This window comes from Octodon degus, unplaced genomic scaffold, assembly GCF_000260255.1.
Source record: "Octodon degus isolate 3935 unplaced genomic scaffold, OctDeg1.0 scaffold00148, whole genome shotgun sequence".
Lineage (NCBI taxonomy): Eukaryota > Metazoa > Chordata > Mammalia > Rodentia > Octodontidae > Octodon > Octodon degus.
In genome coordinates this window covers 5,339,171-5,355,444 of record NW_004524724.1, presented here as the reverse complement: position 1 = coordinate 5,355,444, position 16,274 = coordinate 5,339,171, and the positions used below count along the sequence as shown (strand labels likewise).

At 44.4% G+C, this 16,274-nt stretch overlaps 1 protein-coding gene across 12 annotated transcripts in view; it reads right to left on the bottom strand.

The window, feature by feature from the left end:
• Ncald (neurocalcin delta) overlaps nucleotides 1-16,274 on the bottom strand; it is a 432,618-nt gene that overhangs the window by 309,061 nt on the left and 107,283 nt on the right. The gene's annotated exons all lie outside the window — the stretch shown is intronic.

Sequence of the window (16,274 nt, the reverse complement as noted above, 5' to 3'; positions counted from 1 at the left end):
TCGGGGCCTGAGACTGCATTTTGTTCCTTCTCTTTGTCATTTTGTATACCTGTCTTCTGACCTTTGGTGTAGAGCTTAGAGTTATTACCTTAGCACCAGGTCCGGATCTATGAAGTTCAGATTCCTCCAGGTGGGTGTTGTTTGGATCTGGCTGCTGTGCTCCACTTCTTTCTGCTGCAGGTGTTAGAACTGAACCCTTTGTATCTCTCTGGCAAGATGTTCTGCTCCTGAATCAGCTGGGTGGGTCTTGCCTCTAGCCTCTTTGCAGGGAGATCTGCTGAAGAGTTCCGTGCTGGGCCTGCATGCAGCCTGGGTCAAATGAGGATTCCCCGGGCCCCGGGTCGTCTCACTCACTCGCCTGGCCTGCGTTCTGGGTCTGTTCAGGATCCCGCGGCCACCGGTTGTCTCACTCACTTGCCTGGCCTGCACTCTGGGTCTGTGCAGGATCCCGCGGCCTGGGTCATCTCACTCACTCGCTGGGCCTGTGCTCTGGGTCTATTCAGGATCCGGAGGACCCCAGGTAATCTCACTCACTCGCCGGGCCTGCACTCTGGGTTTATTCTTATTTTTATGTATTTGATACAAGGTCTCACTATGCAGCTCGGACTCATAGTGATCCTCCTGTCTTTAGCCTCCCCAGCAATAGGAATACAGGCATAGACCACCATGCACAATCTCAGTCTCAGAGTCCAGCTCAGCACTCCTGGGGGCAGGGATGGTGTGGCATGTGGTGCTGGGGATTGAACCCGGGTCCCTGCACTAGTCCACTGAGCTATCTAGCCAGCCCAGATTACTAGTATTATGAACCAGTCTCTTCTACTAATTTTTTCATCTGAAATACAGCTGTTAATCCCCACTTGCTCAAAACTGGAAGGCCAGAGCTGCAGGCCTATTGACCACACAACCTGAGCTACCCACCATCAACTAACTGATTATCACTTGCTCCACCATAAAATCAGCTAAGCGCAGTCAGGATCTGTCACCAAGTGCAAGTGATACAGAAGATGGGCCTTAAGCAGTTCCTGAAGTCACAAATAAGTTGAATGATCAGACGACTTCAATTCCATGGCCACCGACTCCTCTACATTGTTTTCTGTCTCTCAACATGCATCACTGGCCTTAGACAGGTTCTCTATACCCAGATGATGGTGGAGAAAAAGAGACTCGAATATGTTTTACAGATGATCTCCATTATATATCAGCACTAGCTGGAAATAGGTTATTGCATAGCTACTCAGAGGAGGCCTGAAAAGCCATGGAGAAAGGGACTCTTCTTGGGCGGCAGAACTTCATGATACGTTTAGATACCCACTCTCGGTTGAAAGATGGCCAGAAATATAAGTGTACATTCATTCATACATAGTGGCAAATGATTTGACTAGACAGAGATTTAGAAAAAACAAAATTAGAATACTGGTAATACAGAGGATGGAGAATGGTATCTGGATAACGTCTTAGAAGGGGCAAAGGCTGTGAAATATTTATACCTTATTTGTATGTTCGCATAAGAAGAGGCTTTCAATAATCAAGTGGACAGGATAACACATTGTGAGGGTATGGACGGCCTTCTTTTTCCCTTGCTACCCTACTGGCATCTCTCTGGATGTGTCTTTAGGGTGGCCATGACCACAATCAAGGAGGTTGCATGTAGCCTCCCCAAGGGAAATCCTACTATCATCCTGGTGAGTACACAGCCTGCCTCAGTAGGGCCAGCCAAAACCCACATAGACCTGGTGGCCCCCTGGTGGCTGGCTGACTGTCCTATATCTCCTCCATCATGGAGCGGGCAAAGGTTTGTTCCCACTGGAATAAATGCCTATTCTGGGTGTGGACTTGCCTTTATCAAGGACCATTCACTCACATGCTGAGAGAACAATGATCTGCCATCATGGTAACCCTCACAACATTCCATCTGACAAAAGCACTAACTGCACAACAGCAGATGTGCAACAACTGGTTTGTGGCCATGGAATTCTCTGGCCTGGCTCTAGACGCCACCATCCAGAAACCTGACAGACAGGAGAGGTCACCTAGGAAAGGCTCCTCTATGTCACAAAGTAAGATACAGCACCTTACTAGGTCATGGAGGTACCTATACAGAACATGCTTTGAATCAGCAATTCATACAGAACCAAGGGATAAAGTCAGAGGCTCCCCTTGTACTAGCGCACCTAATAGCCTGACTGCAGAAAAGTTTGCCTCCAGTGCCTGAAGTTCGCCGGCGAGAATACTCACTTCCCAAGGAAAGATATTTCTACCAATTTCTAAGAGTGATTCCATCAAATTCAAATTTGAGACTTCTACCTGGTGATTTTAGGTTTCTTGTACCATTGAGCCAAGCAACAAAGAAAAGCCTTATTGCATTAAGTGGTACGATTAGTCATGATTATAAGGTGAAATAAGGTTATTGCTGAATAATGTGAACATAAAGAAAGATGTACATAACCCAGAGGATTCTCTGAGGTGCTATTTTGACTTCCACTCTGCCTTGGAGCCCATAGTAAAGTGACTAGAATCTTTCTACCAAACCAATAAAGCCTAGTGACTGACTCTTCAGGAATGAAGATTTGTACCAACCTACCAGAATAAGCAGCTCATTGAAAGGAACAGAAACATATGAATGTGTAAAGAAAGAAGAGCAATACAGACAGACTACATACACATATGGATGTAGATCTAGACACAGGTCTACCTATATCTATATCTATATACTACATCAATATCTATCATAGCTTTGTGCTCAGTCACTACAGTAAGGACGCATACTTTGTGATTAGTTATCAAGTAAGAATATATTTGTACATAGAAATAATTTCTTTTCCTTTAACCCCATGTATCATATAAGAAGTGCTGGCCAGTAGTTAACATTACAATTTAGTCTTTTGGATTACAAAATAAGTGGAAATTTGCTAACCTCCAAGAGGAGTTCACATCCCCAAAACATGGACATACAGACTGATGTCACTTTAGAGCAATGCTATACTTTGTGTCTAGATGTCCCTCTGAAGCCTCATGTACTCACATGGTTTTTCAGAGCTGGCAGAATTTAGTGTGTGATTAATTGGTAGTGCAATGCTGGGATTAAAGGTGGGCAAGTGCTGGATCAGTCCACTGATTCGACTGACACTGTCCTAATCTTAGTAGCCTGGGACAGAAAGATTCCTGTCTCCCTCTCCCTTGTTGATTTTGCTATCTTCTGCCACCATAAACTGTTGCCACTCTGCCATGCCACCCTGCCACATAGCTGGCGAATTATGAGCTGAAACCTCTAAAAACTGTGAGCTAAATAAACCTTCCCTTAACTTTGGGCATTGGGTATTTTGTCTCAGCAACAAGAAATGTAACTAAGACAGACAGCACCCACTTTGGGCAAGGCCTCTGCTGATCCACTGTCTTGGCAGAGGCACTGACATAGTGCTATGGTTTATCGGGTTTGGGCAAAGGAGTGGCTCTACACAGACAGCATCAGTCTCAGGTCCATATTCGTTCTTCTGCATCTCCCGCTCTACTGATGGAGAGGAAAGCAGCTTGGCTCACTCCTCTGACTCACTGACCCTTGGGCTTCTGCTAACAATGGCACTAGCAGGAGGCTGCAAGACAGGCAGAAGGGAGAAGGGCTTTGTTTTTCTGGGCCCCTGGCATCTATGGCTGGTTAGTGCATGTTCTAATGGCAGGAGTGGACCGCGAGCAAACAGGACACAGGAACTGTCTTACACTTAGGGTCCCCGCAGTGCCCGACCTAGAGATGTACTTGTGGCAGACACATGGGGTATTATTGTGTTTCATCGACCATATAGCATAAAATGTACTATCTTGCCCGTGTTAAGTATATGTCCACTTTGGCAACTGTAATGCATATCATCTTATAGTGAATCTCTCGAACTTGCCATAATACAAATATGAAGGTCTACACCAATGGGTGTTTGGCACCTTTGTCAAAGATAAGATGACTAAGTATGTCTGGAGTTGTTTCTGCATCTTCTAACCTGTCCATTGACCCTCGGGTCTTTTTTTTCTGCCAGTACATGTAATTCCATTTTCTGAGTGAACCACAGTTTATTTAACTTAACACAAGTTGCTTGATACTTGGGTACTCCTGATTTTTATTTTGGCTTCTTATCTTGTCAGAGGGGTTTTGTCATAGTCCATATTCTTCAAATTCTGTTATTATTTTTTGGCTGTGTTTCAATGCAGCATTATACATTTTTTATATAAATAACATGAGCAATTCATCAGGGAAGGGACTGGCATGTGTCCTCTGGAATGCTGTGACCAGAGACTGCATCCTGTCCCTGCATCCCTGAAATTCTTTGAATTTGTAGGGGGGTTTTGACAGAAGTTTTACAAGTGACAATTTACATCTCTACACTCATTGCAAATATTGTGACTACTTTGGAGAAAGTCTTTTGATTTTTTTAAAGAGATAAACAGCTAATGAGAAACTGTAAGTAATCTCCTGAAAATGTGGAGGAATTTTTTTTTTATTTTTGAAAGCCCAAGGGCCTCAGGAACACACACAGGCACGCTGTAATTAATTCCTAGATTCTGCCATCTTTCTCGGGGCTGGGGAGACTTCTGGCCCCATCAATCGCTTTCCTGAGTGTTTCACACCAAGAGAAGCTGATATTCTTTATTCGCATTCCTGCTTTTCTGTCCAGGACTCTCACTGTCTCACAGAAGGCCAAAACATGTGACAAAAACATGTTTGTAAAACAGCACAACATGCAAACAGGGAAGATATTTTCTGCAAAGGAGACCAGTGGGACGGTTGGTCCAGCACAAGGAAGAACTCTGTTGTCACAAGGAGACGCCACCTGTAGTGTGTCTTCAACTTTTGAGCCAGTCACTGAGATCCTCAGTAGAGACCAAGTCATCAAAAAGTAAAAGTTAATTAGAGAATAATAAAGTGAAACCTGGTCCTGGGAAAGACTTTGAAGTTTTAAGATTTCTGTCAACTGTGATATTCTACAACTATATAGATTTTTAAAGAAAAGGAAACAACCATGTGCCTACCTATCTGAAGTAGTTGAACTCATGAAAGTGCAAAGTAGAACAGTAGTTAGTGGAGACGGAGAAAAGGTGCTTAATAGTCTAGGCCAGAGATGAGGAACCTTTTAGCGACCAGCACCCACACTGCAACCCAAACTCACTTATTTATCACAAGTGTCAATACTGCAATTAAACCTGAACTAAAAAAAAAAAAAAAATCAGATCTCCCAAATTTAAAGCCCCAATCCAAAGATGGGCACCTGAGATGAATACACACTTCTCAGATGAAAAAGCAAAAACAGTAAATAAACATATGAAAAGATGTTTAACATCTTGATCATTGAGAGATGCAAATTAAAACATTGCTGAGATTCCATCTGACTCCAGAAAGAATAATTAGCATCAAGAAATCAACCTATAGGTCCAGCAAGGTAGCTCAGCAGACTAAGTGCCTGCTTTGGCAAGCACAGGGACCAAGGTTCGATCCCTGGTCCCGCATGCTGCACGGGCCCCCAGCCCTAGGGCACACTGAACCAGCCACAGAGTCCAGGCATGGTGGCACACACCTGTAATCCCAAGCACTGGGGAGCCTGAAAACAGGAGGACCACTACAAGTCTGAGCTGCACAATGAAACCCTGTAACAAATACATAAAAAATAGGAAAAAAAGAAAGAAAGAAAAAGAAAACAACCAATAACAAATGCTGGTAAGGCTGTGGGGAAAAAGGAACCCTTCTCCACTGTTGGGCATGTAAACTGGTGAACTACTATGGAAATCAGTATGGAGATTCCTCAGAAGACTAAGACTACAAGTTCCATTTGTCCTAGCTATTCCTTTACTTGCATCTTCCCAAAAGAATTAAAAGCATCACACCACAACAATATATGCGCTCCCGTGCTTATAGCGGTGCAGTTTGTAATAGCCAAATCGGTTGTGTTTTGTACACAGTAGAGTACTACTCTGCCCTAAATAAAGATAAATCTGAGACATTCCTAGGCAAATGGGTGCACTCTGAGGGCATACTGTTAAATGAAACAGATCAGACACATGTGTGCAAAATGCCACGCTGTCTCTCATACAAGAAATCAAAAGTGCAAATAAGGACCAAAATGTATATTAGGTATTGTGAAATAAGAAGAAAATGTTTAAATGCAGAGGGGAACAAGGGAGAGGGGACAGGGAAAGGAAAGAAGGCAGAAGTTTTTTTAAAGTGAGAAAAAAAGGAAAAATGGAAATGAAGCTTTGATAAATGGGGCAGGGAAGAGGTTGAAGGGAAGGGAGGGGAATGGGGAAAAAATCAATTCTATCATGTTCAGGTATAAATTCTCTATGATGAATGTGATCAAATGCATATCTAAAATGTACCTTTAAAATGTGATTTAAAAAAAAGAAAGTTGAATTATACAAAAACCATTAACAAAGGCAAAAAGCTATTTAGCTCAGCTATGTGGCAGACTGTATGCTAAGCAACTTAGAAATACATTAAGACATTTAATCTTCCTATAATCCTGGGAGCTATGATATTGTCCTTATTTAACAGAGAGCAAAGAAGTGGCCCAAGACACAGCTGCCAAGGCAGTACTCAGCCAGTATCCCTTCACATGCGGGTATCTCAACCCCAGAGTCCATGCTCATGACCACTGTACCGTAACCTTCTGAAGGATCTTCATAATGTGTGAAAAACTACACACCTACAAAGTGCTTTAAAATGAGACCAAATTATAGTCTGTAGGTGTCGTATGTGTTTAGTGTAAAAACATACACACACACACACACACACACCCTGGTTCACAAACTTAATTCCATGATTCTGGTCACAAACTCAGTTGGATGAGAACCAAACCAAATTTCCCCATAAGGTTAATATTTTTTTAAAAATTAACTTTATTGGTATACTTTTGATATACATAATGATCACATTCACCACAGAGAATTTGTAGCTGTACATGATATGTCTTGCTGCTTCTTGCCCATTTCCCTCCTCTCCCTTAATCCCTTTCTCTTCTATAAGGTCAACATTGAACTTACCCACTGAATTAGATTTGGTTCTCACCCAACTGGGTTTGCACCCAGAACCTTAAAGCATTAAGTTTGTGAGACTATATATATATATGATCCATTTATATGTCCAAACATTAACAGTTGCTATTTCTAGGTGTGGGGACTTGTATTTTTAACTGTATTCTGTTTTTCCCACTTTATTTTTGACAATTAGCATATATTATGTTTTTAATAATAAACACTCCATTGTCATCAAATATGTGTTTCTGAGGAGTCTCTGCCTGCAGCCTAGACTGCCGAGGACACAGTTCTTAGCCGAACCACGGTGCACAAAACAAAGTACTTCCCACCAATTCATCATCTTGCACACTCAGGATACAAGCATTTTTTATTTTCATATTCATGAAAACAAAAGTACACACAATCTTGGCCTGAACTAATAGCACTTTATCAATAAAAGCATCTCCCATCAGTAAGCGATGTTGATTGTTTCAACACCTAAGGTTTCAAAGCCCCCACATGCATCCAGTTATGGTGGCCTCATTTTCCCATGCTTCTCCTCTGAGTTTCAGCTTCACAAACAAAACTCCTGGCTGGCACATGTAGTGCTGCTCAGTCAGGATGGGGCCCTGGGCCCTGAATCTTGGGGTCTTGCAGCCTCTGTTCACTGTTCCAAGCTGACCCTGGAGCCCGATGGTAATTCCCAATGACTCAATCAGAGATTTAAATTCTCCCAGAAAAGGACAAGCGAGATACGATAGGAATTAAACCAGCACCTCGCAACACAGACTTTGCCCACACCATGCAGAAATAGAACAACCGCCAAAGGGTTAGCGAAACAGAAACAATGAGAACATTATCTCAAAGAGCAACCTGCTCGGAGTAAGAAATGTTCACCACCCAGCCCCATGAGTGGGGCATCTAAGAAGTGGGTTAAGCCACGAGCAGATCCAGGAACTGTCTGAGGATCATCTCCATGGTGCATTTGGTGGACTCGATTATTCCTAAGGCAGCAAAGCCCCTTGCAGAAAAGCTCTGGGTCCTGCAGCATTAGCAAAAGAGTTCATGTATGCCTGTAGGCTGTGTCCACACTTATTAGTACCTTGTTCCATAATTCCACTTAAGACTCACCTAGCCTAGTGCAGACCTCTTGAGCTTCAAAGCCACAGCACTATACTGGGCTAAACTCCAAGATGGCCCTAGGCACACACCCAGTGCGATGAGGCCCTAGAGTGTGGGTGGGGCCTATGAGAATGATGGGATGGTCACCTCCTCCGTTAGGCTGCGTCATGCAACAATGGGATGGATAGGACTGTCACTCTGTCCTAGCTGAGCAGAGAATCCTAAGTCAGAGAGATACTCTTGCTGGCCAGGAAGGAAGCAAACACCTGCTGCCAACTGCCCACAGGGAAGTACAGGCTGCCTCACATGACCAGAGAGAACCCAGCCATGCTGCCCCTGATGGCAGCCTGTGGCAACCCTAGGGAGGGCACCCCACTGACCTGCACAGGGCACCGGCCCCTGGGTCTTGGTGATCACAGACGTGGGCCACTTGTGTCCAGGTTGTATGTTGTGTTGTTGCATAGCAATGGAAAATGAAAGTGCATGTGAGGACACATCACGTCTGAGCTTTTTCACACTCTAAAGTTACTTCAGACAAAGGTATGAGATTGTGCCCATCACATTCACCCCAAAGATACCAAAAGGGGAGTGCTAAAGTGTAACTGTTCCATAGTTCAGAGGCTATTTAACTTTCACACACAGGCTCATTTGAATTTTATATCACTAATCTGACTGACTATTAAGGGTTGATTAGGAGCCAAGGTTCTGGAGCCAAACTGCTGGACTTGACCCTGTTCCTCTGCCCTCAGCCCTCGGGCAGGACACTGAGCTCTCTGTACCCCAATCTTCACTTATAAAGCAGGAGGGGCAATAACGTCTACTGCCTAGGGATCTGTGAGAATCAAAGGAGTTTACATAAAGCCTAGCTTCTGGCAGTAGGCACTGCATAAGTGTTTATTGCTGCGCATATCAGTGGCATTATCCAATCAGAGGTGAAAATCCAAGCTAGCTTTGTTCTCTCCCCACTTGAAGGCCAACGTTCTACAGCCAGGTGCCCAAGGTTTCCTGTTGCTCCCCAGGAAGCGCTGCATTATTTGGAGAGAGCAGCCCTGCAGCTGGGAAGTGAGGGCCCCACTTCAGCCTCTGTTCCATGCAGACTGGATGGAAGCCAGGAGAAAAGAGATGAGCTCTCAGTGCTTCCAGGAAGAGTGACTGCTGCAGAAGAGTGACTGTCGCCTTCGTGCCCTTGAAAGGAGAACCCCAGTTTCAGCAGGTGTCTGGTTTGAAATGAGGAAACAGACACACATGGGTCCCCCACCACGATCAGTCACCTGGCCTGTATCACTGAGTGCTGCACCCAGGTGGGCTAGCAGTGGCTCAGTGGCAGCTGACCAACTGCAAGCGTGTACTTGTCACTGTAAATCACTCTCTGGAAGCCCTCTGTGGAGGGACAGGGGCACTGGCCCCTGAGGACTCCTGGGTCCATGTGTGACAAGGATGGTGGTGGTCTGTCACTAAGACTATACCAAGGAGGGCTGCCTACTGTCCCTCCTTCATCCCATGGACTCACAAGTCACAGACCACACCTCAGGCCTGGGTCCACCATGTCCTGGTCCCTGGGCTCTGCGGCGACTCTGCTTAGATACTCTTTGGCCAAGAGTATCTAAGCAGGACAAAAAACATTTTCACAGGATGTTTTTTGTCCTGCTTAGATACTCTTGGCCAAAGGCCTTTTTAATCCTCCTCATTTTGCCTCTTCATTTCCTGATTCAAGCTTTAAAGAGCACCTCTCATTACTGAGGGAAGAAATGTGGAACCAAGTGACTAATGCTCTCCTTTGCTGATTTATGCTTTTACTTTTCCTGTGTCTCCACTCCTCCCCTTTAGAGTCTTTATACTGCATGGAGAATTCCACCAAATGTCACCTTTTGCTTTTCCATATTTATTAAAGTCATACCTCCCCAAAAGCAAATCATTTGAGACAGAGAAAATGGAAAAGGACAATGAAAGGCACTTCACTCTGCCTCTTGCACACACAACAGTACATTGGTTAGTTTTGGAGTTTACCTTAATTCACCTGGAATATGCCCTCAAGGCTGCTGAGGAGGTCCCATAAGAAGGCCTAGCTCTCGTGCTTACCTGTGGACCTCACAGTCACCACTCTGGAGCACGTAAATAGCCTGCCTGTCACAGGGCTATGCAGGCCATAGCATGAGCCACCAAGGGCCAGGTATGGCCCGGGCCATTGGCTTGGGATGATCTGTGAGCAAGAGAGTAAAAGGTTCTTTCAGAAAAGCCCATTTGGTATGGGGATATAGACCCCTGCACACAGGCACAAGGCACCCAAAGAGTGAATCAGAACAAGAACTGTTTTCTGAAGACTGCTGTCCCCAGCCCTGTGAGTCAAGAAAGCTCTGTTGGCTAGTCCCAGAAGCCCAGAGGACAGTGGGGACAACGTACCTGTCTATGCTGATGGCAGGAGACAGGGGAAAGGTGCCTCTGTTGGGCCAGCTGCCCATTTTCCATATCTGACAAAAACAAAACAAAACAAAACTGTTCTGTTCTTGTAACCAAGTAAGTGAAATTGCCTTCTGCTGTATGATTAGCAGCCAGCTGTCCCACTCAGGCCTTACCCACAGGGTACAGGTGCAGGACTATAAGACAGGACCCCTCCAGGAGGAATTCCCCACCAAAGGCCCTGGCAGCAATTCTACCCACACAGAGCTTGGTCTTGACCAGGTAGGACATATGGCCTACAAAAAGTGTGTCTTCCTCATTACTTATTTACCAGAATGAAAATTGAAGCATTTTTCTATCTCAGTTTAGAAATAATAAACACCAGAGAAGAATGGCAAAGGTAATGTTCATGAACCAGTTAGGGGAATTTGACCTCAAAAGTCAAAGACTAGATGACAAATGGTGAGAGGGCACTGGGGAGTAGGATGTTTGTGGAGGGGCTGTGCTTTTGCCCAGGGAAAGGGGAAGGGACATCCATTCCCTCTGCAAATCTGGGACCACACAGAGCTTAGCACAAGACACCCCAAGATGGAAGGTGGTGGAGCCAAGGATCCTCCAACCATAGCTGACAGTAGCCAAAGGGGAGATGGCCTGATTGAAGCCCAGTCTGAGCTGGCCTCTCTGCACACTAGATACCAGGTCCTGCCTCAGAGTCTCCTACATGCTGGGTGAGCCCTTGTCTGGGGATAGCTAAAGGTGACATCAGCCTCTCTGGAGTGGAGACAATCACTGCAAAGGCACAGGCACACAAAAGACACCAAAGGGAAGACCCCCTGGCATGGGGGGGGCAGGGATAGGAAGTAGGGTAGAGATGAATAGGGGTGAGCAGGGCCTAAAAGAATCCACAACATCGAGGAGACAAACACCATTGAACCCCTGCCATGCCAACAAGAATACAGCTTTTCATGGCAGCAAGATGAAGCACAAATTCTATGGCTCCCCCTCCTTCTGGCCCAACATGAGAGACTCAGACATAGTCACTGGGAGAGGTGAACATGAGGAATGAATCAATCTCACCCCACTGGGCTCCAGAAAGCACTGACTACAGATAATACAAGTACAGCGCCCTCCTGCACAGCCTCTATGGATCTTCTCTTCAACATTGTCATCATCTATGTATTAAGTGCAAGACATAAGCTCACCTTTCACACAGGAAGTCACACTGGTCACACCAGCTAATTTTTATGTTGTCTTTACAAAATCAAGGGCAAGCCAGGTGTGGAGGTGACACCTGTGATCCCAACACTCAGAGGCTGAGGCAAGAGAGCTACTGAGAATTTGACACCAGGCTGGGATACATAGTGAGACCCTGTCTCAAAACAAAAGGAAACCCGGGGCATTGAAATGTATTCCCCAGTTAGTACACGGCTCATAGGAGCTTTATACTCATTTCCATTTTAGGACAGCACCTTACTAAAGCTTAAGCTTTGGAAGTCTTCTTTCAAGCGACAGGGTTTGGAGTTGGGGCTCTGCTTGGTTGGGGTTTTGTGGTATTCTTTCTGTAGCTTTCTATAATTGGTCCCACAGTGTTGACAGCTGTCTTACCCTTAACCCAGCAACAAGAATCCATATCCCTGATAAACAGTAACAGGCTGTCACAGGTTGGAAATTTTTATGTGAGTGAAATGCTTCAGAAACAGAACTAATAAAGGCTGTGGATCTGGAGCTGGGAAAAACCAGTGGAGCTGAAATTATTAAGGAGTGGCCTGTCTGTATGAAAGAGAAATGGGAGAGGTCAGAAAACAGCTGCCCGCCACCCAGCATAGACCCAAGTGTCCATAGCTACAGCTGTTGTGCAGACCAGCCTGGAGTTGGATGGAGGAACCATAAGCAGACAACCACATAACTGCTCATTTTCTTCACTTCCCTGCCTCTACCTGAAGGGAAGGCCAAACCAGAAGGAAGACATCTGGTGGCTTCACCTCAGTTCTGGGGCTCTAGATACACTTCTTCTGGGAAGAACATAACTTGACCATTTGTTGAGGCTCCAGTTGAGGCTCCATTTGTTGCCTCCAGTGATTGAAATTGCAGTGTTTCCACAATCTCTGAGCAACCACCCTTGGAAGTGAATCATATTTTCACTTACTTACAGCGATTTACAGCTTTCAGTTTAAGTAGAACTTGTTAAAACCTTTGGAAAATTACAACGTGGATGATTTTTAACCAAACCTATTTTAAGAACCTAAGAATAAATTTAAATCTGATAAAAAAAATACTGAAAGATGAAGAGACAAAAGATCTGGAAAGATAATTAGAGATGCATTGAAATTATTATTTATGGTTAAACAGATAACAATAATTAATTTTCAATAGAGAACCTGACACTGCATAGAAATATGTTCAGAGAGAGAAACATTTGGGAAATTCTCTTCTGGCCTGAGAAAAGCACAAGTATCATTCGCAGGGACCAGGATATGGGATCCTTCCTCAGTTCACACGTAGAGTTGGCAGGGCAGCAATATGAAGTGGAGATTCCTATTAATGGGTGTCAGAAGGAATTCAGGAAGGTGTCCAAAGAGGGGCTAAGAAGGACCCCTTTCACACATAGAGGTACTTTAGAGTCACAGCTGAGAGTTCTAGACTGAGGCCCACCACTGCCCTGTGTAGCTCCACGCCTTTAGGCAAGGTACTACTGGTCTTCCTAGGTATAAGCTTGAAGCCCAGCACCAGGACACTAACTACCATGAGGCAGTTCTACCCTGACACTAACTACCATGAGACATAGATTGAACCTGTCAAGACACAGGAAGTGCTGAGAACACAACAGGTGATAAGCATGCTATCCCCACACTGACGACAACCTACAAAAAAGGATGAAGACATTTAAGTGAAAACCAAGGCTCATGAAAGCCAGCAAATGCTCATATCACATGCAAACCTATCTATGTGGCCACAGCAGCATGCCTTCTCCAGGGGCCAGGGAACCATGTCAAGCAAGAAGCAAGCTGAGTTTCGCTTCCTCTTGCCTCTCCCGCCTCTACTCTGACATCAGGTAGCTGAACAAAGACCAAGAGGTTGCAACCTGTCTTGTTCAGAGGGGGTTTCAAGTACACTGCTGTGATCCTTGACCATTACCCCTGGAGGAAGCCATGGGCATCCCTCCTCCACCATGTTCTCTGCTACACTGTCCTGCCTCGGAGCCAGCCAACTATGGACTGAAACTTCTATAGAATAAGAAATAATCCTTCCCTCCTTTAGTTTGCGAGCATCAGGTGTTCTGTTCCAGAAACAAGAAAGTGCTGAGTAATGAGGTCTCTATCCATTCAGATATTCTGTCCATTTTTTTCTAATTGGGATTTTTTACTGTTGAGTTGTAAGAGTTATTTACAGATTTTTGTATAGAATTCTTTATCAGACATAAATTTCTCAAAGATTTTGCCAAGTCTGAAGCTTTTCATTCTCTTAATACTCATTTTTTACTAAAACAATCAGTCTATAATTAGCCATGTACCTGTTTTGGAACATTTGTTGGGCAAAGCTAATGTTACATAACAGAAGCAGCAAGGTGAGATGCTGAACTCTGAAATAATTACCTATTGGTCAAGAATTTTATCTGTTCTACATATAAATACTATTATCTCTAACATGCCTCTCTAGGGATTAAAAAAAATGAAGACTATTTTTAGGTTCCCTTCTTATTAAAAGCAAGACCACTGTAAAAATTTCATATATATGTTTATATGTTTTATATAGTATGTGCTTTATACATAGCATATATAGTGACACCTCAGTTCACAAACTTGATTTGTTTTACAGTTTTGGAAAAGATGGTCATGTTTGTGTTTGTGTGGAAGGGTGGTTATGGCTGTGTTCATCACCCAACACTGAGTGTGCAAACACAAAAAAATTCATCAAACACTTCAGTTGCATGCCAAATTGCTTGCAAACAAAAGTGTTCATGAACCAAAATACTGTATTACTCATACTGATATGGTATGTACCATACTTTATATACTAAATATACATGCAAAAGTAACTTTTGGTCAAGTTTTTTGTTGGTGGTAGTAATGGTAGTTTTTCTTTTCTGTTGTTGTTGTTGTTGTTTGTTTGTTTTTGTGGTACTGGGGATCAAACTTGCAAGGCAGGCACTTAACTCCACTGAACTATCTCCGTGACCCAAAAAGTAATTTTTGTACTAAACCACACAAACAAGCAATTACACTGAGGGTCAGGGAGATAACTCAGCAACTTAAGTGCTTGTCTGGCAAGCACAAGGTCCTGAGATCGATCCCTGGTACAAAAAAAAAAAAAAATCACAGGAATTCCCAGGGCCTATTTGGAAGTTAAGAGTCTAACTCTATGGCTCAGATCAACCTTCGCCACCATCCAGCAAACACCCTGGCTCCTTTCTCCAAGTCTTGTTTTAAGCTGTCTGTACAACTTGGTGGCAGTCTCTGATTCTCTGGAGCCAGGAGCTAGGTTGGCATCCTGACTCTTATCTCCAGCCTCAGGAGATGTATGACTGTGTCACTTTACTTTCATTGCTGGGACAAAATAATCTTATGCCCAAAATTACTTAGCTCATAGTTTGTAGCGTTTTCAGTCCCTAAATCTGCTGGCTCCAAGGCATGGTAGTGGGGCAGAAGAACAACAGTTCACAGCAAAAGCAACAAGAGCAAAAGGGAGGAGCAAGCCTCCCCTGTCCCTTATATTATATGCAGGCTACCTGCCCTAGGGCAGTGGTAGCATTCACACCCTCAACCCAACACTAGACAATGAACCAATCACAAACTATAGATTCAGTCGCCTCTGAGAAGTCCAGCCATGATTGCGTGAGGCTAGGGACATCCAGACATAGCCCATAACAGAGACCTTACGTGAACTGTTAGTGCCTGAGACTCCTCCCCAGAGTGTGGTAGTAAGGAGGGATGAGACAATGCAGACAAAAAAGGTGGGCAAGGACCCAAGCATAGTGTCAACAAGAGCTCAAAAATGGCCAGTGCCACCCAAAGAAAGCCCTCAGCATCTAATTTTGACACTCAGCTAGCCCCCCTCAGTGGTCCTTGAGAGTTTATGCTGGTGCTTTCACTACTATGAAGACATAAAGCCTCCTCTCCACCAGCAGCAATCCCTTACTGCGCCTCTCCCCACCATGGCTTCTCCAGCTGCTGGGCGCCATGAACATCTAACATGATGCCCTCATTCCACAATGCTGAGCCCCAAAGTGCCACAAGGAGCAAGCGCTGGGAGAAATGATGGGAGCAGACAGCCTTAGCCCATGACCAAGCCCTCAAAGACAACATAACAGTGTGTCACACAGAATCCAAACTATAGTGTATCAGGCGAGTAGTGTCCCAGATTTTTTAAATTTTGGTTCTAGATATTTCTGAAAGGTGTCACTGCTTCAAGGGGTGCATTCTAGATAATAATGAGCAAGAATGTTTAAGAAAATTTGTTCATAAAATGGAAATGAAGTAAAATGTCTAAACCACAACTTGCCCCAAGAATTCTATGCTCTAGGGGGCCTGGCCCTAGCTCAGGCCTTTAAGTGGCTGCTTCCACAAAGCTGTCAGCCTCAGGTTGCTGGAGTTCGAACCTCACAACTCGCCCCCTCGCCAAAAGTGCCCTGAAGGCGTTCGAGGAACAAAAAAAAAAAAAAAATCCTTATTAAACATTGGCCAAGCATTGGCCGTGACTCATCCACATGGCTGCACTGATAAAGGTTCTACAATCTGAGGTACAGGATCTCAGGACAAATCCTGAGG